Genomic DNA, 22,823 nt, shown 5'->3' with positions numbered 1-22,823 from the left:
ATGCACTTGGCCAGCTCCTCCAGCTTCGGAGTATAGGAAATGATACAAGCTTTGGCACAGAGCCCTATGATGTCCAACCAAAGAAGGCTATTGCCCACCCCTTCTCCCTGACATCCCTTCCCAGCCCCTTCATTCCTGGACTGGAGCTCCCCACTCCACACCCACAAAGGGGGCCAGGAAGTCCTGGCTCCTAAACAGAGTTTCTAGAAGCCCGTGAGTGGGTGGTCAGCCTCTGTTGCCCAGCAGGGTCCAGAGACTCTGCTGACCATGCTGTCTCCATGATTACTGAGAAGATTTGGCATCAGCTCGGCCCCCAGCATCACTTCCCCCTTCTGAGCTTCAACCACACACCCACAAACTCTCTGTCTCAGGGGTCTGCACCCACACCTCCTCACTGCCTCCAGCACATGGGCAGCACCGCATCATCCACCATGGACATGGACAATGGCAACATGTGCGAGAGCATCCTTGTGAGCTTGTCAGGCTGAGTGTCCTCTTGATCCCCTCATTCAGGACCTCTCTGGGTACCAACCTCTTTTGAATGGCTGCCTTCCTGGCAGCATGCCCATCCCTGAAAGAAAGGATGCCACCCTTCCCCTCACTGGAAAGTGAAAACTAAGTCACTCAGTCGTGTCTGACTCTTAGCGACCCCGTGGACTGTAGCCTACCAGGCTCCTTCGTCCATGGGATTCTCCAGGCAAGAATACTGGAGTGGGTTGCCATTTCCTTCTCCAGGGCATCTTCCTGACCTAGGGATCAAACCCAGGTCTCCTGCATTGCAGGCAGACGCTTTAATCTCTGGGCCACCAGGGAAGCCCTGAGGCGGGCTCATCAAGAGCCAGCACTGGCTCCAACAGAGTCAGAGGCAATGCCAGGTTCAGAGGACGACCTGGCTCGAGCATGGGCTCCAGGGTTCGAGCACGGGCCGGCCCCAGCTCCAGAGTTACGGGCAGTTCTAGCACCACCGCCGGGGCTGGAAAGAGCTCCAGCATCAGCTCTAGCACCAAAACTAGAGGTGGAAAAATCTTGAATGCCAGTCTGAACACAAACTACAAAGAGAGAGGCAGTTTTATTACCAGCTCCTGTGGAAACTCCAGTGATAGTTCTAGCACCAGGCCTAGAATTAGAACCAGCTCAAATCAGAGTCTGGTCCAGAACCGGCTCTAGTACTGCATCCAGTGCGGAACCGGCTCTAGTGCTACTTCCACACTTACGCACGCGCAGTCCCCAGAGTGCCAGGGATCATTTAACAGGATTCCTGCGTGCTGTTTCCTATTTCTCAAGGATTCTCTGTTCCTTATCAGTTCCTATTCCGAGAATGAATAGAGCTACCCGCAGTTCTCAGGACTGAGGTCCTAGGATGAGACACGCAGCGACTCTTTTCAGCGTCAGTAACCTTGTATGTATCAGACTATCCACATTGTGGCTCTTGACCAATTTTCATCCTGTGTAATAGCTGAGCAATCATCCCACTAAAGACATATAAGCCTGCATTTCTGCTAATAAAATACCCTTGCTCCATCAGAGCTTGGGTCCCCGTATCTGTCTTTTTTTCTCTCTCTCTTTCACTTTCTTATTGTCGACTCCGGACCGCCAGGCTCTGGTCCATGAAAGGACTGCAACACCAGAGCCAACAGCAGCTGCAACAAGAGTTCGAGCTCCAACACCAAAGCTGGGAGAAGCTCTAGCCCCCCATCACCGTCATCCGGGAGACAGGGTAGTTCTGTCACCAATGCTGGAGTCAGCTCCATCCCCAGCTCCAGAGCCAGAACCTGCTCCAACAATTCCAGAGACAGAGCCAGTTCAAGTCTCAGGGCTAGAATCAGCCCCAGATCTAGCTGTCGCCCACCTCCTGCCACAGAGCCCGCTCTGGAGCCCCGTGCAGAGCTATGGCTGGTGCAGTTGACACAGCAAGAGTCAACACCAGCACCAGCCCCAGAGCTCAGCCTGTTCCAGCCACCAACCCACAAAGCCCCGAACCCACCTCCAGTAGCTGCTCATGAAACCCAGCCGGTGTCACCTCCAGAACCAGTCTTCCTTCCTCACCTGTGAGGGTATCCTTTCTCTGCTTTTTCGCTACACATACTCTATGGTTTCTTCACGGTGCTTTGTGAGTTAACTTTCAAGTAAAAGTTCATCTTTTCCGACATATTTAACTGCATGATTTGGTGGCACTAACTACATTCACCATGCCGTGCACCACCACCATTCTCTAGTTCCCTAACGTTTTCATCACCCCCAAAAGAAACCCTGTAGCCATGTAGCACTCACTTGCTGTTGCCCACTCCCCCTCTTCCACGGCACCCGCCACCCAGCAGTGTACAAGAATTCCAATTCATCAACATCCTCACCATCTGTTACTGTTTACTGCGTGACAGCTGTCCCAGTGGGTGTGAAGCAGTGTGTCCCTGTGGCACTGGCCTGCATTTCTCTAACACCTGGTGATGCTGACCATCCTTCCATGTGCTTCACGGGCCATGTGTGTATCTTCTTTGGAGAAATGTCTATTATTTGCAATGATGCTGTGTCTATGCTCTTGTGTAAAAGTCCTTTATGTATTCTGGATACAAGACCTTAGAAGATTTATTATTTGCCAATATTTTATACCATTATTTGGGTCTTCTTTATAGTCTTTAGAGATTGCCCTTTCATTCACAAAAGGTTTTCGTTTTGATAAAGTCCAATTTTTCTGTTTTGTTTTTTTTTTGTCTCTTGTATAATTGCCATTCTATTAAATATCACATCAAGGGTATGAGATTTATCCCTATGTTTTCTTCTAAGATGGTTCCATTTTAGGTCTTAAATTGAGGTCCTTGTTCCATAATGTTTTTCTTTGATGTGAGGTAAGGCTCCATCCTCGTTCTGTGGCATGCGGGCATTCAGTTTCCCCAGACCATTTGCTGAAAAGACTGTTTTTCTCTTATGAATGATCTTGATATACAAGTTCAAAAGCAATTGCCTGGATTTATTTCTCAATTCTATTGATATGAAAGTGAAAGTGTTAGTTGCCCCATCATGTCAGATTCTTTGCAACCCCATGGACTGTAGCCCACCAGGGTCTTCTGCCCATGCCATTCTCCAGGTAATAATACTGGCGTGGGTTGCCATTCCTTATCCAGGGGATCTTCCTGACTCAGGGATCGAACCCAGGACTCCCACATTGCAGACAAATTTTATACCATCTAAGCAAGACATATATCTATATATCTTTTGATAGATGTCTTGCTAATTGCTCGTCAGACTTCCATTACCATTTTGAAATGAAAAGCAAAAGTGGGCATCACCGACTTACTCCCATCCTCAGGGAGAGAACTTTCAGCCTTTCTCCTGAGTGTGATGCACGTGTTTTTCTCAAATATCCTAAATCATGTGAAGGAAATGCTCTTCTATTTCTACTTCATTGAGAGCAGCTATTAAAAAAAAAAAAAGCTTGTGTTTATTCAAAGTTCTAAATGCTTTTTCTACATCAGTTGAGATGACCACGTGTTTTTATTGAGGTGGTGTATGACACCGATTAACTGCTGAACAGCCCTGCTCATTCCTGAGATAGACAGCACTGGAGATGACTATACAGTTCTTTCAATATGCTGCTGGGTTCTGTCTGCCAGCCTTTTGCTGAAGATTTTTACATCTTTCTAATGGATTTTTGGCCTACAGATGTCTTTTCTTATGGCATCTTTCAGTTCAGTTCAGTCACTCAGTCATGTCTGACTCTTTGCGACCCCATGAACTGCAGCACACCAGGCTTCCCTGTCCATCACCAACTCCTGGAGCTTGCTCAAACTCATGTCTGCCGAGTCCATGTTGCCATCCAACATCCCATCCTCTGTCGTCCCCTTCTCCTCCCGCCTTCAATCTTTCCCAGTATCAGGGTCTTTTCCAATGAGTCAGTTCTTCACATCAGATGGCCAAAGTATTAGAGATTCAGCTTCAGCATCAGTCCTTCCAATGAACATTCAGGACTGATTTCCTTTAGGATGGACTGGTTGGATCTCCTTGCAGTCCAAGGGACTCTCAAGAATCTTCTCCAACACCACAGTTCAAAAACATCCATTTTTCAGTACTCAGCTTTCTTTATGGTCCTACTCTCTCTACAGAATCTTTGAAGTTATGTTAATGTCATCACAAAATGAGTTTAAAAGTGTTTGCTTGTTTTGTACTTTTTGAAGAATTTAGGATCTGTTTTCTATCTTTAAGTATCTGAGACAAAACACCAATGAAGGCATCAGGTTCTGGGTTTTTCCCTGTTGGGTTCTTATTACTGCTTCAGTTTGTTTACTTATAAGAGGTCTACTCAGACTTTCCATTTCTTCTTGAGTCAGTTTTGCTAGCTTGTGTGTTTCTAGGAATTCATCCATTTCATTTAGGTTAAGCAACTTGTTGACATACAATAGTCCCATGTTGTCCATTTTTTAAATCTTTAAAAGAAAGAAGTACTGGTGTTAATGATTTTCTCGAGTGCTCCTCTATTCTGTTTATCACTGCTCTAAATTTCATTATTTACTTTGTTCTGCTAACCTTGGGTTTATTTTGCTCTTCTTTGCCTATCTAATCAAGGGCATCATCTCACCAGCCCCTGACAACAGCCAGGGCCTCTCTCCAGATATGCGTTGTTGGGTGGACAACAATCATAGATTGGAGTGGACTAGGCTACCGGGCACTTTTCACCCCAACTGGCAGTCCAGGTCTCTCCCAGACTACAGTTTCACCCTGAACCTTGCCAGCCCCCAGGCTTTGGTGGCTACCATGGACGGGCTGACCTGGCCTCTCACAGACCACAGCCTCAGGTGTTGTCTGTGATCTGCAAACAAGAGGACTTGCTGAAGTTTGCAAAGGGGCACTGCCCACCATCACAGGGCCCTACCCACCACCACCAGACTCTGCCTCTGGGTGCTTCCCTCACACCTTCCAGGCTTGGGTCCCTGGTGCCTATGCCCTTGGGCACTCAAGAGCATCCATCAGTCAGATCTGACAACGGCAAAGCCGGTCCTTCCATCCAGCCACCGGTTCCCCAACACAGAGCCCAGGACCAGCAGAAGCTCCCATTCCAGGATCTGGGATCAGCTAAGGAGATGGCCTGAAATCAGCGGCTGGGGAGGTGCCCACCTGCTCGGTGTGCACTCCAGGCCCAAGCAGGGAGGATCAACGTGAGCTTTTCCAACATGAGCTTGGCCCCCCTCGTGGCCAGGGGGAGGAGATGACTGCCCCACCCCTTCCCTGGGACAGCCCCTCCCAGTTCCAGCGTACTTCACTCCCTCCATACCCAGAGGGGACCAAGACGCCCCAGCTCCTAGAAGCCCCTGGAGGTGGACGCTGGCACGGGGCGCCCTGCGGGGTCTGGGCTCTGCTGATCCTCCACTCCTCGGGGGCCAGGAGTAGACGTTCCGTCCTCAGCATCCCCACGGCCCTCGGCCTCCAGCAGCCCTCGTCTTCAGCTCCACACGCCCTTGGCAGCCGTGGACACATGAGGGCGGGGTCTCAGGGTCTGCAACGTCAGCTTCTCACTGCTCTCCAACCAGCAGGTGAGGGACGCCCTGCATCCATGTCAGCCTGGACATCAGAAGAGCGACAAGGGCCAGAGCGCCCTGCTGATCCCCCCGGCCCCTCACTCGGACCTCTCTGGTCCAGATGGCACCCGAAGGGCTTTGACGAGAAGCCCCCCTGGGCCCTCAGGGCAGCAGGCCCCTCCCTGAGAGGAGGAGGAGGACTGCACAGCCTCCACTGAGCACAGGAGGAGACAGAGGCCGCCTCCGCGTCTCTGGGGGGTTCTCTGGGATCCATGCTATACGGGCTGGAACACAGGTCCACCAAAACACCTCTGAATCTAGGAGCTAGGAAGTGGGGGTTCTGACCAGACAGCCTGTACCTTGTCCCCCTCACCCTGCACTGACCTCTGACCCCTGGCCCCACACTCAGAGTCCTGTGTGGTCTGGTCCAGACACCATCCCCTGTGAGCACCTCTCATCCCCACCCCAGGCTTCCTACTGCCTTCCTCCCCAAGGGACCCTCCCAAGTTCCTCCCTACCCCGTCACCCCCATCCACTATGGACTCACCTCCAAGGCCGGACTCAGAGCCTCAGGCTCCTGTGCAAGAACAGCCTTTGGGGCCAGGTTGGCCTGGACTCAAACCCACAGCGGGGCCACATCACGGCCCATGACAGGCCAGCTCCGGCGGTGACTCTCTGAGCCTCGGTTTCCTCCACTGAAAACGGGATCAGTGACTCTGACCTTGGGAGAGGGTGCTGGGGGTTAAAGCAGGGAGAGGAAGACACCCAAAGTGCTTGGACTCAGGAGGTCCCCTGTCTGGGGGAGTCCCCCAGGACAAGGTCTCAGCGTGGGCTCAGTGAACGTGAGGAGCCATGATTCTGACCGCCCCAGTCACGGCTGGACTTGGTCTCTTAGACTTGAATGACCTTGAGTGCTGGGACCGCTGCTCATCTAGAAAGTGGGGTGACATCACTGAGTGACGAGGGGGCTCACTATTAACAGTAACTGCCCCCCAACTCTCGCCCATAGCGGGGCTGGGCGCCCTTCTCCACGGCTCCCTCTGACCCTCGGCCACCAGCCAGGCCTGCCCGCGGGGACAGGCCGGACCTCAGTCTTGGGGTGCTGTCAGAAAGACAAGCAACGCGGGCAGAGGGCGCGGGACGTGGTGGCCTCCCCTTCTCCCTGCCGAGTCGGCGGCCAGCGACTCACCCAGCCGGGCCCTGGGGTCCAGACGGAGGGCTGGGGGTTTGCGCGGGGGCTGGCCTGCCTCCTGCGCTCCAGGACCACGCAGCCCAGCGCTCGGCGGCCGGCCTGGCTGCGGCGGGGTTGCATTCGGAGCTCAAGGGGAGCCAGGCCCCAGCGCAGCCGACCCGGGGGCCGGCGGGCCGGCCACGACCAGGGGAGCCGTTGGCGGCGCGCGCGGGGCGGTGCGGCCGCGTGGGGAGGGGTGACCGAGGCCCCGCCCCCTGGCGGGTCGCCCCGCACCCCATCCCGAGGCCGCGGGGAGGGCTGAGAGCCTGCAGCGCAGCCCCAGCCCCCAGGAGGGAGAGTCAGCGCAGTGAGCGCCCTGAGCCTCCTGAGCAGTCCTTGTCCAAGCCCTCACGGGACAGTTGGGAAACAGGCCAGGAGAGGGGCAGGGACTCGGCCCAGCACTGTGCGTGGGCCCCGCGCAGAGGGGAAGGCAGGCTTCCAGGCTCCGAGGCCGGGCTTCAGCCCTGCCATGGGGTTTGCTCTGGGAACCAGACGGCCTGAGGTCCTGGGGTACCCTGCCCACCCACCCTGCCCACCCCTCCCACGTGGGACCCTTTCCTTTGGGCATCCGCACGTGGGCTCAAGTGTGCGCATGTCACACACATATACACACACACACACACACACACACACACACTGAATGCCCTGCTGGGGAGTGCACCCTGGAAGGAGATGAGGAGGAAGAAAGAGGTGGGAAGTGGCCTGATGGCATCCACCGGTGGGGAGGGCACAGGAGGCGGTTCCCTGCTGCCTGGACGCCTTCATTCTCCCACAGTTATCGAGCGCCTATTCCTTGAAGGCTTCCGCGTGCGCGCGTGCTCAGTCGTATTCGACTTTTTGCGATCCCATGGACTGTAGTCCGCCAGGCTCCTAGGTCCATGGAATTCTGCAGACCAGAATACTTGAGCGGGTTGACAGTACCTACTCCAGCGGATCTTCTAACCCAAGAATTGAACCCGCAGTCTCCCGCATCTCCTGCGCTGGCAGGCAGATTCTTTACCACTGCGCCACCTGGGAAGCCCCCTACCCCATGCAGGCGCCTCCTAAATGCTGGTGGCAGAGCCATGAACACAGGCTGACAGATGAGATCTTCATGCCCAGGCACACATGCCTCCCAGGCAGGTTTAGTTCTCAGGAGATGGGTCTGACAAGAGGCCTAAGTAAGGCCCCTGGAGTTCCATAGTCCAGGCTGGAGGAGAAATGAGCTCCCTGGGGAACTGTTAGCATCCCATCACCAGGACAGGGCTGGGAGGGCACAGGGTCCCCTTGGGAACATGAAGCATGTGCTTGCTGCCTTGGGGAGAGTTGTAAATTCCTTTGTCTCTGACCCTGGAACCCCATGTCTTCTTCCAGCATCTGGGAAATGGTGACAGGCTCAGTTGTTAGTGTGCAAGTGGGCCCAATCTCAGACCCTTCTTAGTTCTCAATGGACCAAAACCAAAGTTGCTCTCCATGGTCCAGCCCAGAGCATTGGGGAAAAGAACTGAGGGCTTGAGGAGAGCAGAAAGGGCTTAAAGAAACCCTTAAGAACCACGATTTGGACAGGAACGGGTTTGGGGCTCCAGCAAGTGCTGGAGCATGTAGACTGGATGAGAGGGCAGCCTCTGGACCAGTTCTTTGGGTCTAAATCATGTCTCTACTACTGAATTTGTGTAGGTCACTTCCTTTCTCTGGGCCTTGGTTACCTTTTAAAGGTAAGAATCAGGTGAAGATTGATGAGCTAATACAGGGAAAGCTCTTAAAATGTCTGGCACACCAAGAGTTCTATAGGTTTTGTGCCATTGGCTCAGATCAGGGCCCCTTGGGCAGGACAGGGGGCAGAGGCTTTGCTGGTGGGAAGAGCATGGAGGCACGGCAGGTCCAGAGGATGAGGGGGCTAGCTGTGGGCTGCTGCCCCCTGATACCTGTCCAGCTGTCTGTCTGGTTCCCCGGGAGGCCAGCAGGCGTAACAGTGCCCCGCAGTAGAATTGGGGGACTGTTACCGGGTGGGCAGAACCTCTGGGAGAGAGAGGAAAGCACCCTGAAATTGACTGCTTGGCCAGGTCATCAGGTGCGGGAGAGATGGGAGGGGCTTGGGGGGGAGGAGAGCGTGAGGGGCTGATGGATGAGCGGGTAGTGAGAAGGAGGCGCCGCTAACTCAGGAGACGCTCGGGGCTTCTGGGGGCCTTCTGTGCTCCCTGCGACCAGATACACAAGGGAAGGGAAACTTGGATTTGAAAGAACCTGGCTGGGGTGCCTAGGGCCAGTGGAGTAAGGAATCCAAATTTATTGAAAAGCAGTGATTTTACTAAGTGGGTTTCATTAGGAAAGGCAGAGGATTGCTCTCAGGACAAGCATACCACAGCAAAGCTATAGGCAAGTCCGCAGAACAGAGTACTCTGCAGAGAACAGGAGGCAGTTGGGAAACCGAGCTTTGGAGGAAAATCCACTGGGGGAAAGTGCGAGTTCAGGGCTGGTGAGGGCTTCCCATTGGCTGAGCTGCCTGCTTCCCCATTGGCTGAGCTGCCTGCTTCCCCATTGGCTGAGCTGCCTGCTTTCCCATTGGCTGAGCTGCCTGCTTCCCCATTGGCTAAGAAAAAGCTACCCAAAACGGCAAAATGGTTGTCCAAGGAGGCCTTACAAATAGCTAAGAAAAGAAAGGCAAGGAGAAAGGGACAGATACCCAACTGAATGCAGAGTTCAAGAGAATAGGAAGGAGAGATAAGCCTTCTTAAGTGAACAATGCAAATAGAGGAAAACTATAGAATGAGAAAGACTAGAGATCTCTTCAAGAAAATTAAAGATACCAAAGGAATATTTCATGCAAAGATGGGCACGATCAAAGACAAACTGTATGGAGCTAACAGCAGCAGAAGAGATTAAAAAGAGGGGGCAAGAATACACAGAACTATACAGAAAAAGTCTTAATGACCTGGATAACCACGGTGGTGTGGTCACTTACCTAGAGCCAGACATCCTGGGGTGTGAAGTCAAATGGGTCTTAGGAAGCATTGCTACAAACAAAGCTAGTGGAGGAGATGGAATTCCAGCTGAGCTATTTCAAATTCTAGATGATGATGCTGTGAAGGTGCTGCACTCAATATGCCAGCAAATTTGGAAAACTCAGCAGTGGCCACAGGACTGGAAGAGGTTCGTTTTCATTCCAATCCCAAAGAAGGGCAATCGGAGCTCTTTCCTGGGGGGTGAGGCTGGTGTGTGTTCTGGAGAGGGTCAGGCTGCTTCCTCAGAGATGATCTGAATGACCAGGGGAATCTGGTATTCACACTGTAGACCGTGGTATTCCCTGGGCCCAGAGCTTTCCAAACATAAAGCTGAGACAGGAGAGTCAGGCTTTATAAAATAAACAAAAAGGGAATTCCATGGCAGGCCAGTGCTTAGGACTCGTGTTTTCACTGTAGGGGGCATGGGTTTGATCCCTGGTCAGGGAACCAAATCCCACAAGTGGCATAGTGAGGCCAAAAAGTAAAATAAAAATATATAACATATATAAACTAAGTGAATAATAAAACAAAACGACAGTGAAGACCTTTCTCTCTGCCCCCAGGCTGCCCCTCTGGTCCCAGGGTCTGCTCACACACTCGGACGCTCCCATGTTCCTGGCTCTGGAGGCATCTGTCTGCTGTCTGTCTCACTTACTTGGGACTGGCAAATGATCCCATTATTCCCACAGAACTCCCACTCCAGCATGGAATCTGCTAGCCTCTCCTCACCAGCTGCTTCATGAGCTCTGGGGGCAGAGATGGGCTGGGGTTCTGCTGAACAAACCCAGCTCAGTTTAGTTCAGTCGCTCAGTTGTGTCCGACTCTTCACGACCCCATTGACCGCAGAATGCCAGGCCTCCCTGTCCATCACCAACTCCCAGAGTTTACTCAAATTCATCCCCATTAAGTCGGTGATGCCATCCAACCATCTCATCCTCTATCATCCCCTTCTCCTCCCACCTTCGATCTTTCCCAGCATCAGGATCTTTTCAAATGAGTCAGCTCTTCACATCAGGTGGCCAAAGTATTGGAGTTTCAGCTTCAACATCAGTCCTTCCAGTGAACACTCAGGACTGAACTCCTTTAAGATGGACTGCTTGGATCTCCTTGCAGCCCAAGGGACTCTCAAGATTCGTCTTCTCCAACACCATAGTTCAAAAGCATCAATTCTTAGGCGCTCAGCTTTCTTCACAGTCCAACTCTCACATCCATACAGGACCACTGGAAAAACCATAGCCTTGATGAGATGGACCTTTGTTGGCAAAGTAATGTCTCTGCTTTTTAATATGCTGTCTAGGTTGGTCATAACTTTTCTTCCAAGGAGTAAGCATCTTTTAATTTCATGGCTGCAGTCACCATCTGCAGTGATTTTGGAGCCCCCCAAAAATAAAGTCAGCCAGTTTCCGCTGTTTTCCCATCTATTTGCCATGAAGTGATGGGACCGGATGCCATGATCTTAGTTTTCTGAATGTTGAGCTTTAAGCCAACTTTTTCACTCTCCTCTTTCACTCTCATCAAGAGGCTCTTTAGTTCTTCACTTTCTGCCATAAGGGAGGTGTCATCTGCATATCTGAGGTATTGATAATTCTCCCAGCAATCTTGATTCCAGCTTGTGCTTCATCCAGCCCAGCGTTTCTCATGATGCACTCTGCATATAAGTTAAATAAGCAGGGTGACAAGATACAGCCTCGACATACTCCTTTCCTGATTTGGAACCAGTCTGTTGTTCCATGACCAGTTCTAACTGTTGCTTCCTGCATACAGGTTTCTCAAGAGGCAGGTCAGGTGGTCTGGTATTCCCATCTCTTTCAGAATTTTCCACAGTTTATTGTGATCCACACAGTCAAAGGTTTTGGCATAGTCAATAAAGCAGAAATAGATGTTCTTCTGGAACTCTCACTTTTTCGATGATCCATCGAATGGTGGCAATTTGATCTCTGGTTCCTCTGCCTTTTCTAAATCCAGCTTGAACATATGGAAGTTCACAGTTCATGTTCTGTTGAAGCCTGGCTTAGTGAATTTTGAGCATTACTTTACTAGCATGTGAGATGAGTGCAATTGTGCAGTAGTTTGAGCATTCTTTGGCACTGCCTCTTTGGGATTAGAATGAAAATTGACCTTTTCCGTCCTGTGGCCACTGCTGAGTTTTCCAAATTTGCTGGCATGTTGAGTGCAGCACTTTCACAGCATCATTTTTAGGATTTGAAATAGCTCAACTGGAATTCCATCACCTCCACTAGCTTTGTTCATAGTGATGCTTCCTAAGGCCCACTTGATTTCACATTCCAGGATGTAAACCCAACGGCTCCAAAAAGCCACACCATGAAGAATGCCCCAGGCTTCAGCCCCCAGGCCAGAAGGGCAGCATGCAGGGCAATGAGGCAAAGAGAACCCCACAACCGTACGAAAACACTGCTGTGCACACGGACCACGACAACAACGTCCTCTGTGGCAGCAATTCAGAAGGTCACCGGGGCAGAGATGGGAGCGAAGAATGAAAAGGCCAAGTTTCCACAATGAGATATGTGCTACGGTATTCTATAGAGTCTGTGTTAAATCAGGGGAGAAGAAACATCTTAACAATACATGAGGCGAGAGCACATAAATTTGAGAAGAGGAGATGATCAGCTGGAACTACTCATTGTCACCACACGTCAGAGCGGCTCCCGTCCTCTTATGAAACAGTCCCGAGGGGCCTCCCTGGTGGCCGAGGGGTTAGGACTCAGGCTTTCACTGCTACGGGCCCAGGTTCAATCCCCTGTCAGGGAACTAAGACCCTGCAAGAGGCGCAGCTGAACCTGCTTGCGGTCTCCGAGCAGGCCCCTCGCCCCGGCCTGCAGCCCCCTCCAGAGCTCGGCTGACCCTCCTGTGCCCCGCCCCACCAGAGGTGAAGACCTCTGACAACACCATGTGCTCAGTGCCACTGGCTCCACCGCCCACCATGACTTTGTCCTGGAGATGCTGACCATCACCAGAGGGGTGAGGTCAGGCATGGAGCCAGCTCAACCCTCCCCCACATGTAGCCGAAGGGGCTCAAGGTTGCCAACAGCACCTTCTCATTGCCCCTGCACTGGCCAGTCACAGGGTGCCCTGCCGGGTCTACACCCAGCTGGGAAGCCAAGCACTTACAGACTGGAGACCAAGACCAGCTGGGCACCTTGTTCCCAAAAAGACAGTCCAGACCACCCGAGCGCACTCCGCCTTGAACTTCTGCTGCCAAGATGACACTTGCTGCTCAACAGGCTGACCTGACCTGGCCCACTCACAGCTGCGAGCGCCTTCTCACCTTTGGACCAGCTCCAGGGTCAGAGTGCGCTCTGGCTTCCCCTCCAGAGCTAAGCCACGCCCATCTCCACTGGCTCGGGCAGCACTTTGGGCACAGCTGCCAGAGGCAGAGCCGGCCCAGCCCTGGAGCCCGTCCACCAGGCTAGCTCCAGCTGACTTTCCGAGGAGTGCTGCCCACCAGCATGGCGCTCTGTCCACCACCCAGACCCTTCCCTCTGTGCACCTCCCCTGCACCTTCCCGGGTACAGGTCACACAGTCCCCTGGGTATGCCCATGGACACCCCAGAGCACCATTCACCCAGCGGGTGTGACCCCTGCAGAGCTGGCCCCTCCATCAGTCACCAGGTCCCCCCCCACAGACTCCAGGGCCAGGGCCAGCTCCCACCCCGCGGCCGTGAGCAGCTCAGGCGGGGCGCCGACCTCAGCCGTGGGGACGCTGCCCTGCGCTGCGTGAGCATGTGCCCAGCTCCCCAACTCTGCAGTGTGTCACGACAACGTGGGCTGTGACCCCGAGGCCCTTGGTGTTCAGGAAAACAAGGTGATTACGCCACCCCCCTCCCCGAACAGCTCTTCCCAGCTCTTCCTTCCGGTGCCCGGTCGCCCCCTCCACACCACAGAAGTGGCCGAGAGGCGCCCGTGCAGGACGCTGGCATGGGGCGCCCACAGAGTCCAGGGCCTCCGCTGCTCTCGCCATCCGTGGGCTCTGGGAGTCGACACCGTCTTCATCCTCCGGGACCTTGGGCCCCCGCGGGGCCTCCAGCCGCACCTGGCCTTCAGCTGCCTGCACGTCGTGGAGCCCCGGGCACATGAACGCTGGGTCTCGGGGACCGCAGCCCAGCCCCTCGCTGTCACTCTCCATCCGGCAGGTGGACGACGCTGCCTCATCCATGTCAGCCTGGACATGAGAACCCAACATGGACAAGAGCTTCATGCTGACCGGGAGGGCGATGCCTCGGCCCCCTCACTCACACCTCCCTGGGTACAGACCTCTGCTGAATGGCCGCCTTGACAAGAGGCCACCTGTGGACCCTCCGGGCAGCGGGCCCCACCCTGAGACGGGGCAGACGACCACCACAGCCCCCACTGTGCGCAGGGGGAAACTGAGGCGGCCTCCTCCTCCTGGTAGGTCATTGGAGACCCATGCTTGGGGGCGGGGTAGCATGCATGGGTGCCCTCCTTGCTCCCTCCAAATCTAGGATGCTGCGGATCTGATAGGACAGCCCCTCATGTCCTGTCCCCACACACAACCTGCAGTGACCTCCAACCCCCCGCCCCACACTCAGAGCCCTGTGTGGTCTCGTCCACCCTCCCTCCCCCGTGAGCACCCCTTGCCCCCATCCCAGCCTCCCTACCGCATTCCCCCCCCCCCCGGGACCCCTCCAAGCCCTTCCCCTCAGAGCCCCCTGCCTGCAGCGCCCCCTCCCCACTGCCCCCCAAATGACAGACTCCCCACCAACCTGCTTCAGAGCTATCTCCAAGGCTCCTGTGCTGGAACCGATTTGGGGTCAGAACGACCTGGGTTCAAACCTATAGCAAGGCCACGTCCCAGCCCTGTGACAGGCCAGCTCCTGCAGCGACTCTCAGAGCCTGTTTCCTCTGCTGAAGATGGAGTCAGCGACTCTGACCTCGGGAGAGAGGGCTGGGATTTAAAGCAAGAAGAGGAAGGCACTCAAAGTGCTGGGCCTTGTCTCCAGTGTCCTGCCATCAGACAAGGGGCAGGGTGCAGAGGAGGAGGGGCAGGGGACGGCCCCCACCCCGCCATGGCCAGACTCAGTGTCTCCAGCTCCGTTCCCGGGGACCCGGCCAGGCCCTGGGCGGGACCGCGCGGTGGTGTCTAGGGACCAGGACGGGGGACACGTTCCGTGTCTCTCTGGTCCCCAGGCCTTCCCAGCAAACAGCCAGGGCCCTGTGGCCCCGCCTGGCTCGGGTGGGGGCGGCCCCAGGCCTAACCGGACGAGGGGGTGCAGAGCCAGGGGCAGAGATGCAGACCCTGGGGCCCACCACTTGGACGGCCGTTACTGGCGGGCGTCCCCGCAGTGAGGCGGGGTCCGCGCGTGCACCGCCCACCGGCCTGCGCGCGTCTCGCGGGGTCCACCTGCTTCGAGCCGCCGTTAGTGAGAGGCCTGCGCATGCCCAGAGTTCTCCCTCGCCAAACCCACCCGGGAGCCAGGAGCTGGGCTAACAGCATCTCCTCCAAATACTTCTAATGGGGCAATTGGCAAACTGAGGCCAGAGAGGCAGGAACTGGCCTGAGGCCACGACGTGGGCCGAGTCCAGAGGAGCTGGGAAGATTCCACTTCTAGGTCAGGGATCAACCGTCCCGGGGAGGGTTTGCTTTGGGAATGAGAATCTCTAAGATCCTGGAGCTGCCTGCCCCTTCCCATTTGGGGCCCTTTCCTCTGGGTATCGCCACGCAAACGCAGCTGCTGGAGCACACGCACACTCACCACACGCACACTCTCTCTCACTGCCCTGTTAGGGATCAGAGGGGAGTGAACACTAGGGAGGGGACAAGAGAAAAAGAAGAAAGCTATTGTGGTTTTGAGACCGCTCTGCCACGGGGGCGGGGGCTTCTAGTCTCTTCCAGTCTCCTGACAACAGGCCTGGGCTCATAGCATGATGAAGGGAGAGATGCCAGTCTGATGGCAGGGGGTCCCCGAGGTGCCCAGAGGTTTTCCCTGCATCCTAGAGACGGCACCCCGCCCAGCCCACTTGTCTGCAGATGCTGGAGGCAGCAACACGTTCTGCTGCGTCTCAGCGTCCGAGGCTCTGGCCTCAGCAAAGCCCGTCCTGAGAGCCTTTTCCAAAGCTGTAGACCTTGGCTCCATCTGCACCCCGGATGCCTCAGGGTGTTGGCCCGGAGGCACCCAGAGGTGACACAGGGAGAAACCAGGGCAGGCCACCACTCTGATCCCTCCTGTGCAGTCCTGTGTCCCCTGCCCCTGCCATGTGCAGAAGGGAAGGGGAGAAGGGGCTCATGTCAGAGCAAGGAGCAGGCTGATGAGTCAGAAGACTGGCTGGCTGGTCACATTCACCTCCCAAGTCAATGCTGGTGAGATGTCTGGGGAGACTCCACCCGGGGTTCCACCAAGGGCTTTGACTCTTGAGTGGCCATTGTCCCAACCCAAGGAGTCTGGGCACCTCCCTTCCTCCCCTCCCACCATCTGGCCCCTGGCTTGGCCAGGCGCGGAGTCAGTTTTCACATCTTTGTAAGATTCTTCAAGCCAATTCCTTTATTGGAAATGAATTTCAGGACAGGAACGTGAGTGTTTTTGCATTGCTTGTTTTTTCAAACTATTCCTCTTTGTCTGAAAATTAGCCCCATGTGAAAAATGGATCCGCCCTGAACCTGGATGAGCCCCTCAGGGTGAGGGAGGTCACAGCAGACCCCCTGGAGAAGCCGCTGGAGCACCTGGTGCCGCCTTCCGGGTCAGCAACCTCTCCTATGTCACCAGCTTCCTGTGCACCTACCGAGCCTTCACTCCTGCCCAGCAGGTCCTGGAGCTGCTGTTCAAGAGGTAAGCGCCTCACCCCTTCCTGGCACAGCAGCTCCCCACCCACCCACCTGCTGCCCGTCACTTTACCTTTCTGAGCCTGAGTTTGTTCACATGAAAGCTGGGCTACCAAGAGGCCCGACCTCATAGGGTTGTCAGGACCGTCAGATACGGGTGGACCGTGCGGCCCCGTGCCTGGCTTTGTGAAAAGGGCTGCTGAGGGATGGGATGGTTTTCATTAAGATTTTCTTCCCTGCTCCCCGCCCCGCATGAAGAAGCTCTCTGCTTCCAGCCCTTGGACAGAGGCATTTTCCAATTTGTAAAGGAAGCTCAGGATCCTATCTCAGGGTCCCCTCCTGGGATTAGCCAGAGCAGGGATCACTGGGGGCTGGCAGAGGGCCCCAGGCCACTCAGGTGTCTGTAAGGTGCTGGTTGGGGTTCATTCATTCAGCAAATCTGTATCCAGCACCTACTGTGTGCAGCTCGGCCAGGCCAGAGCAATGAACAGAGCACGCGCGGCCCTGCCTGCCCTCCTGCAGTTCCCTTTGGAGGGGGGTTCAGAGTGGGGCGGGGGCCAAGAGTGGGGTGGGGTCCCAGAGTGGGGGTGGGGGCAGACAGGAGTGAGTCGGGCTCCCCCAGGAAGGGAGACGTGGTCACCGTGGACAGAGGGCTCCCTCCAGCCGAGACTGCCCGCCCCCCTGCTGACCAGGCCTTGGCGTCCAGATGGGCGGGGCGAGCCCAGAAGCCCGGCGCCAGGGGGTGCCAGGGGAGGGCTGAGAGGAAGGAAAGGCCAGGCCCTGACTCTGCTGCCCGCCCACGTGCCCCCAGTGCCATCTCCTCTATCCTGGGCACCCGGCTGGACCAGTACTCAGAGGACTTCTGTCAGCCCCCCGACTTCCCCTGCCTCAGGCAGCTGGTGGCCTATGTGCAGCTCAACATGCCTGGCTCCTGGCCCGGCTGGAGCACGCGGACCTCGGCGAGGCAGAGCCAGAGGGTGAGGAGGGCAGGGTGGGCGCTGGACTCAGGGGGCCACCCCCACGGCAGCTGTTGGACGTGGAGCAGAGACTGGCCCCAGACCACCTGTGTGGGGACCGCCATCGGGGACAGCGTCGTGTTGTGGGTTTGGGGACCGAGGCTTCTCCGGAAACCTGTGAGGTGTGGTCCTGTCTTTGGAAAGGCAGGCGTGCGGGTGGTCTCTTCTCCTCTGCAGGTCCAGCGTCACTTCCAGAAGCAGAGGTGGCTGCAGCCCCCGTCTGTCGGAGGAGCCGGGTGCAGGGCAGAGAGGTCCAGGCGGCCCCAGGGCCTGCGTCCGCCTTCAGCTCGAGCGCTCCCCCTACCGGCGGCTCCAGAGCGGCGCCGACACCAGCGCGGGTTCCATTAGCACCTCCGGAGCGAGAGGCGGAGGCCGCTCAGGTCCTCCCCAGGACCCGCCCCCGGGGCCAGTTCCCGGCCCACACCTTCCACCTGCTTCCCAAACAGGACTTCCCCCCTCCCCGTGATGGGGCTTTTTGTCTTCAGTTCAGTTCAGTGGCTCAGTCGTGTCCGACTCTTTGCAACCCCGTGGACTGCAGCACGCCAGGCCTCCCTGTCCATCACCAACTCCCGGAGTTCACCCAAACTCCTGTTCACTGAGTCGGTGATGCCATCCAACCATCTCATCCTCTGTCGTCCCCTTCTCCTCCCGCCTTCAATCTTTCCCAGCATCAGGGTCTTTTCCAGTGAGTCAGCTCTTCGCATCTTTCTGTCTTGGGGCTTCTTTTTTTCCCACTCTACACTCTTATATTTGATGATTTAGAATATTCAGATATAATAGTATTTCAGGCATCATCATTTTGAATCGGACAATTCATGAGCATTAAGTACCTTCACAATGCTGTATGGCCGCCACTGCTCTCTCCGTGGAGAACGTTTCACCCCCTGAAAGGGAACCCTGTGCCCAAAGCACTCACTCCCCTTTCCTCCTTCCTCCAGCCCCGGGTCACACCTAATCTGTTTCTTTACCTATTCTAGATATTTCCTATCAATGGAATCATATAGTAAATGTCTTTTTGTGTCTTCCTGCATCTTTGAAGAAAGACTAATTTTTGTTTTATGTCATTATTTGAAAAAAAAATTTTGATCTGCAAGGGAAATCCCAGCTAGATTAAAGCACTATTAGTAAATTTGTGCATAATTTCAGGGTAGAGACCCCTGTACTGAGTGTGACACCAGAGTTAGAAGTCATAAGTAAAACAGCTGACCGTTCCTGTGGCAAAAACAAACCAAAAAAATGCAGAAAGTGGAAAGATAAATCACAAACTGGAACGGCATTCCTCACATGTGCTATCTGCTTAGTCGCTCAGGCATGTCCAGCTCTTTGTGGCCTCGTGGACCGTAGCCCACCAGGCTCCTCTGTCCATGGGATTCTCCAGGCAAGAAGAGTGGAGTGAGTTGCCATGACCTCCTCCAGGGGGATCGTCCCAACCCAGGGATCCAACCCAGGTCTCCTGCATTTCGGGTGGGCTCTTTACCATCTGAGCCACCAGGGAAGCCCCCTCATAGCCCAGGGAAACACCTCTGTGGTCCTGAAAACTCTGCAAAGTCTGTGTTTTTAAAGGAGACGAAGAACACACACATGCAACTCCAACAAGAGGCAACACACACGGTCAGTATACGTCAGAGATGCCCGACCTCCCCAAGAAGGACCCGAGAACGAAAACATGGAGACAGCGGTGCCACCGTCACACTGGGATTCCAGTGACAAGCAGCCCTGGGGACAGTGTGAGGCCCAGCAGAACCCTTGGAGGGCAGTGCGGAAGGACACTCCTCTCTGGGAGAACCATGTGTGGGACCCCAGGGCTCCACAGGTGCATCCCTTTGCCTGCAGAGCGACTCCTAGGACCTCACCCACAGGAATCCTCACGTGATGTGTGTGTCCATGTGCACATGTGTACCTGTGCACTTGGGGGTGTCAGGTGGGGAGGATCCCAAGGGCGTGTACCTGCAGAGCGACTCCTAGGACCTCACCCACAGGAATCCTTGCTTAGTTTTTCAGAGATGCATTGTCAAGAGTCTCCATCAATGCACTGGCTGAAATATCAGGGGACCGGAAACACTCATGTTTGTGGAAAGGGGATGGGATCCACCAGGCGTGGTCCTCATGGACTAGTAAATGCCCTGTAGCTGCTAAAGTGGGTGTCGGCAGGGAGATCCCAGGGTGGTCTTACCTGAGACTCACGTGGCCCAACCCTCTGCATCCAGGATCCCGGCTATAAGACCACACTGACGTGATGTCAACAGGGAGACACAAACAGAGGTGAATGAATCTGTCTGTGAGAGGCAGAGATAGAACGAGAGAGGCAGCTGAGAGATACGCGTCAAACCACTTCACCAGGGTCAACACTGAGCGTGATCAATGCCTAGTCTTCTCCTTTACTTGATATTTGTGTGTTTTATAATGTGTATATTACTTTAACAATTCTAAAAAGATTGAAACCCATTCTGAAGTTATTCCTCTATCGCTCCTCTGTGGAGTAATATTATTTAGTGCTTTTTCTGTTTGTTTTTGCAGAGCATAATACAGTCGTGATCACAGTGACACTGAGACTTACAACTAAGGAATTCCAGCGCTGTGGTCTTATTCTGTGGTGATGGTTGCCAATTCTCCTTCATTTCTGATTTTATTGATTCGAGCCCCCTCTCTTCTTCTTGAGTGTAGCTAATGTTCATTTTGTTTAACTTTTGTTAAACGAATTTAAAGAACCAGCTGTTCGTTTTGCTGATCTTTTCTGTTGGGTTTTTATTTTCATTTCGTTTATTTTTCACTCTGATCTTTGTTGTTTTCTTCCTTCTACAAACTCTGGGCTTCATTTATTCTTCTCTTTCTCATTCCTTGACATGTAGAGTGTTTATCTGAGATTTCTCTTGTTTACTGAGGTAGACATTTATCACTATGAACTTCCCTCTTTAGAACTGCTTTTGCTGCAGCCCTAGTTTTTATTTCTAAAGTTGTTTTATTAAGAGGACAATAAATGTTTATCACAGTAAAATAGAGAATTATAAAGAGATTAAGAATCAAGGAAACCAAGCCCTTCTGCCTAGAAGGAGAGCTGTAACACGGCGTGTAACACGGGGTGTCTGGTTCCAGCCTGGCAGGAATTCTGGGGCATGTGCTCTTCCAGAACCTGACTCCCCCAGGGCTGGACACTGGTCCATCGGTCCTCTCTCCTTTGTGTCCCCCGTGGACAAGATCAGAATTTCTGGGGAGCCCCCTGCTTTGGGACTTGAGACCATTCCGATTTTTCACTTCCATCGTCCTGCGGAAAGGAACATCCTCGCCCATAAATTTTTATTTACCCCGGATCCACAGAAGCGGAGTCTCTTTTTCCTAATGTAAAGGACTTCTTGTGTTGGCTGCAGTTTTCCATGTCGGCGGTGTCAACTTTGATCCCTGTTTAGGAAACCGGGGGTGCAGACTCTTAGGGGTGCAGACTCTTGGGGCTGAGACCTTAGGGAGGCAGGAGGGGGAGGAGCTAGGAATGGAGATGATGAAGGCGCCTGAACTGGCCCAGCAGGAAGGCCTCTGCACCAACCACACCTGCCCCAGCCTGTTCCAGGCTCCACCCAGCCCTTCTCTCATTCTCTGCTCCCTACCCTGACCCCCCTCCAGTCCCAGCACCTCCTCAGGCCCCCAAGCAAGCCTCGCCCCCAACACACGCCTGCCCGACCCCCAGGCTCTGCCCCCATCCGTCTGTGGACTCCTTGGATCTATACTGCCAGAATGACTCTGACCACTCAGTGCCCTTGGAAGGGGAAATGCTGCCTACCAAGTGCACAGAGAGACGGGTGGGTGGGGCACACTCCAGGGAGCTTAGGGCAGCTGGTTTGGTGGTTTGGGAAGGAAAGGAGGAAGGGAGGCTCGCCATCCCTCCCTCCCTCCCACCTCTGGCCCCCAACACAGGTAGGGGTAGAATTGTGCCATAAGCTGATGGAGAAACTGAAGTTGAAAGAGATTTGCCCCCTCTGTGCCCTACAGAGTGACAGAGCCAGGATCTGAACCCAGTGCCTGTCAGACACCACGGGGCCCACCTGACATTAAAGCTGCATCCAGATGCTACAGGAGGGACCTCTGGGCTCTGACGTTCCCTGAGCCATTGGTCCCGGTGCCCAGAGAGGAACCTCGTCCTCTGGTGGGGATAGGCTGGTCCAGGTACTGGGAGAGCCCACAGTGCCCAGGGCTGGTGGCCATTCCCCAGCCGTCATTCCCAGACCCAGACAAAGAGATTAGCTTTGCCCCACACCCCTCTAGTTCAGAGAGGGCTGAGGCTGGGAGGGTGCGGCCCCCAGGGAAGCCAGGGCTCCAGAGCTCCAAGAGGCCACAGCCTGGGACAGTGGCTAGCGAAGAGCACAGGGTCCAAAGCCAGGGAGGCAGGGATCCTAGATCCAGCTCAGCCTCGTTCTAGCTGGTGACCTCAGGCAAAACTCTGAGACTCAGTTTTCCCATCTGTGAAATGGCCTGCCTGGTGGGTTATTGGGAGAATTACTCAAAAAATGACATGTGGATCTCTTGCCCAAAGCCTAGAATGTGTTCAGAGCCCCCTGCCAGGCTCACAGTGGTCCTGCAGGGGTCAGGGTCTGTGATGTCCCTCCTCAGGGGCACGTCCTGCAGCCCTGCCCCCAGGAATAGGCAGCATTATGTGAACAAGGTCCAGGAGGTCAGCACAGCACAGGTGAAGGAGTTTTAGTGCTGAAGGACAGCTGGAAAGTCTCCATTCTCCTGACTCCCAGAACCAGCAAAGAATAAATCTAGAATTAACTGGATATTTGTGACACATTTTTTTCTAACCAATAAGAGCATTTCAACAAACATCTTCCCTAATTTTCCAAAGGGCCCTTTGACCCTCTGATTCTGAAATCTTTCTCTTTGGGAACCTCCATTCCATCTTTGTCCCTGTCTCTTCTTCCACTTCTCAGGGCCTGCCCGCCACCCAGATTCCTTCCTCGGCCTTGTGTTTTTTTGGCCGGGTTTGGTTTCCACTCTGTAGCCACCTGGCACAGTGCTCTGCCTCGGTTTGCATTTTCAGGGACTGCGTCCCCTCTGGGGCCTCGGTGACGCGGGCCTTTTGTCCCCTTCTTACAAGTGAGGAAGCCCACCTGTCCGCTGCTCAAAGACACAGTGTGGAGCCACCGCAGAGTGAATGGGACTTGGGGGCAAGTTGTTTGCTTGCAAATGAGCCCAGGAAGCCTGGGGGAGGACCGGGGTAAGGGGCCTGGGGGAGGGAGCGCTGTGATGGGCATCAGCTCAGACTAGTTGGGCAGTCAGGTCCCAAAGGAACTGGCTCCATCC

General features: G+C 54.6%; 1 long non-coding RNA gene across 1 annotated transcript; it reads right to left on the bottom strand.

Annotated features, from left to right (window-relative positions):
- Positions 1 to 5,245: 5,245 nt before the first annotated feature.
- On the bottom strand, positions 5,246 to 6,847 carry LOC128056843 (uncharacterized). Its single transcript, XR_008200179.1, has 3 exons — positions 6,697 to 6,847; positions 6,055 to 6,228; positions 5,246 to 5,550 (listed from the first exon to the last, which is right to left on the bottom strand). It is a non-coding gene; the product is annotated as an uncharacterized LOC128056843 (long non-coding RNA).
- Positions 6,848 to 22,823: the final 15,976 nt, after the last annotated feature.

Source organism: Budorcas taxicolor, chromosome 11 (genome assembly GCF_023091745.1).
Source record: "Budorcas taxicolor isolate Tak-1 chromosome 11, Takin1.1, whole genome shotgun sequence".
NCBI classification, from domain to species: Eukaryota; Metazoa; Chordata; class Mammalia; order Artiodactyla; family Bovidae; genus Budorcas; species Budorcas taxicolor.
The sequence above is the reverse complement of the archived record's forward strand: the minus strand, read 5'-3'. Positions and strand labels throughout refer to the sequence as shown.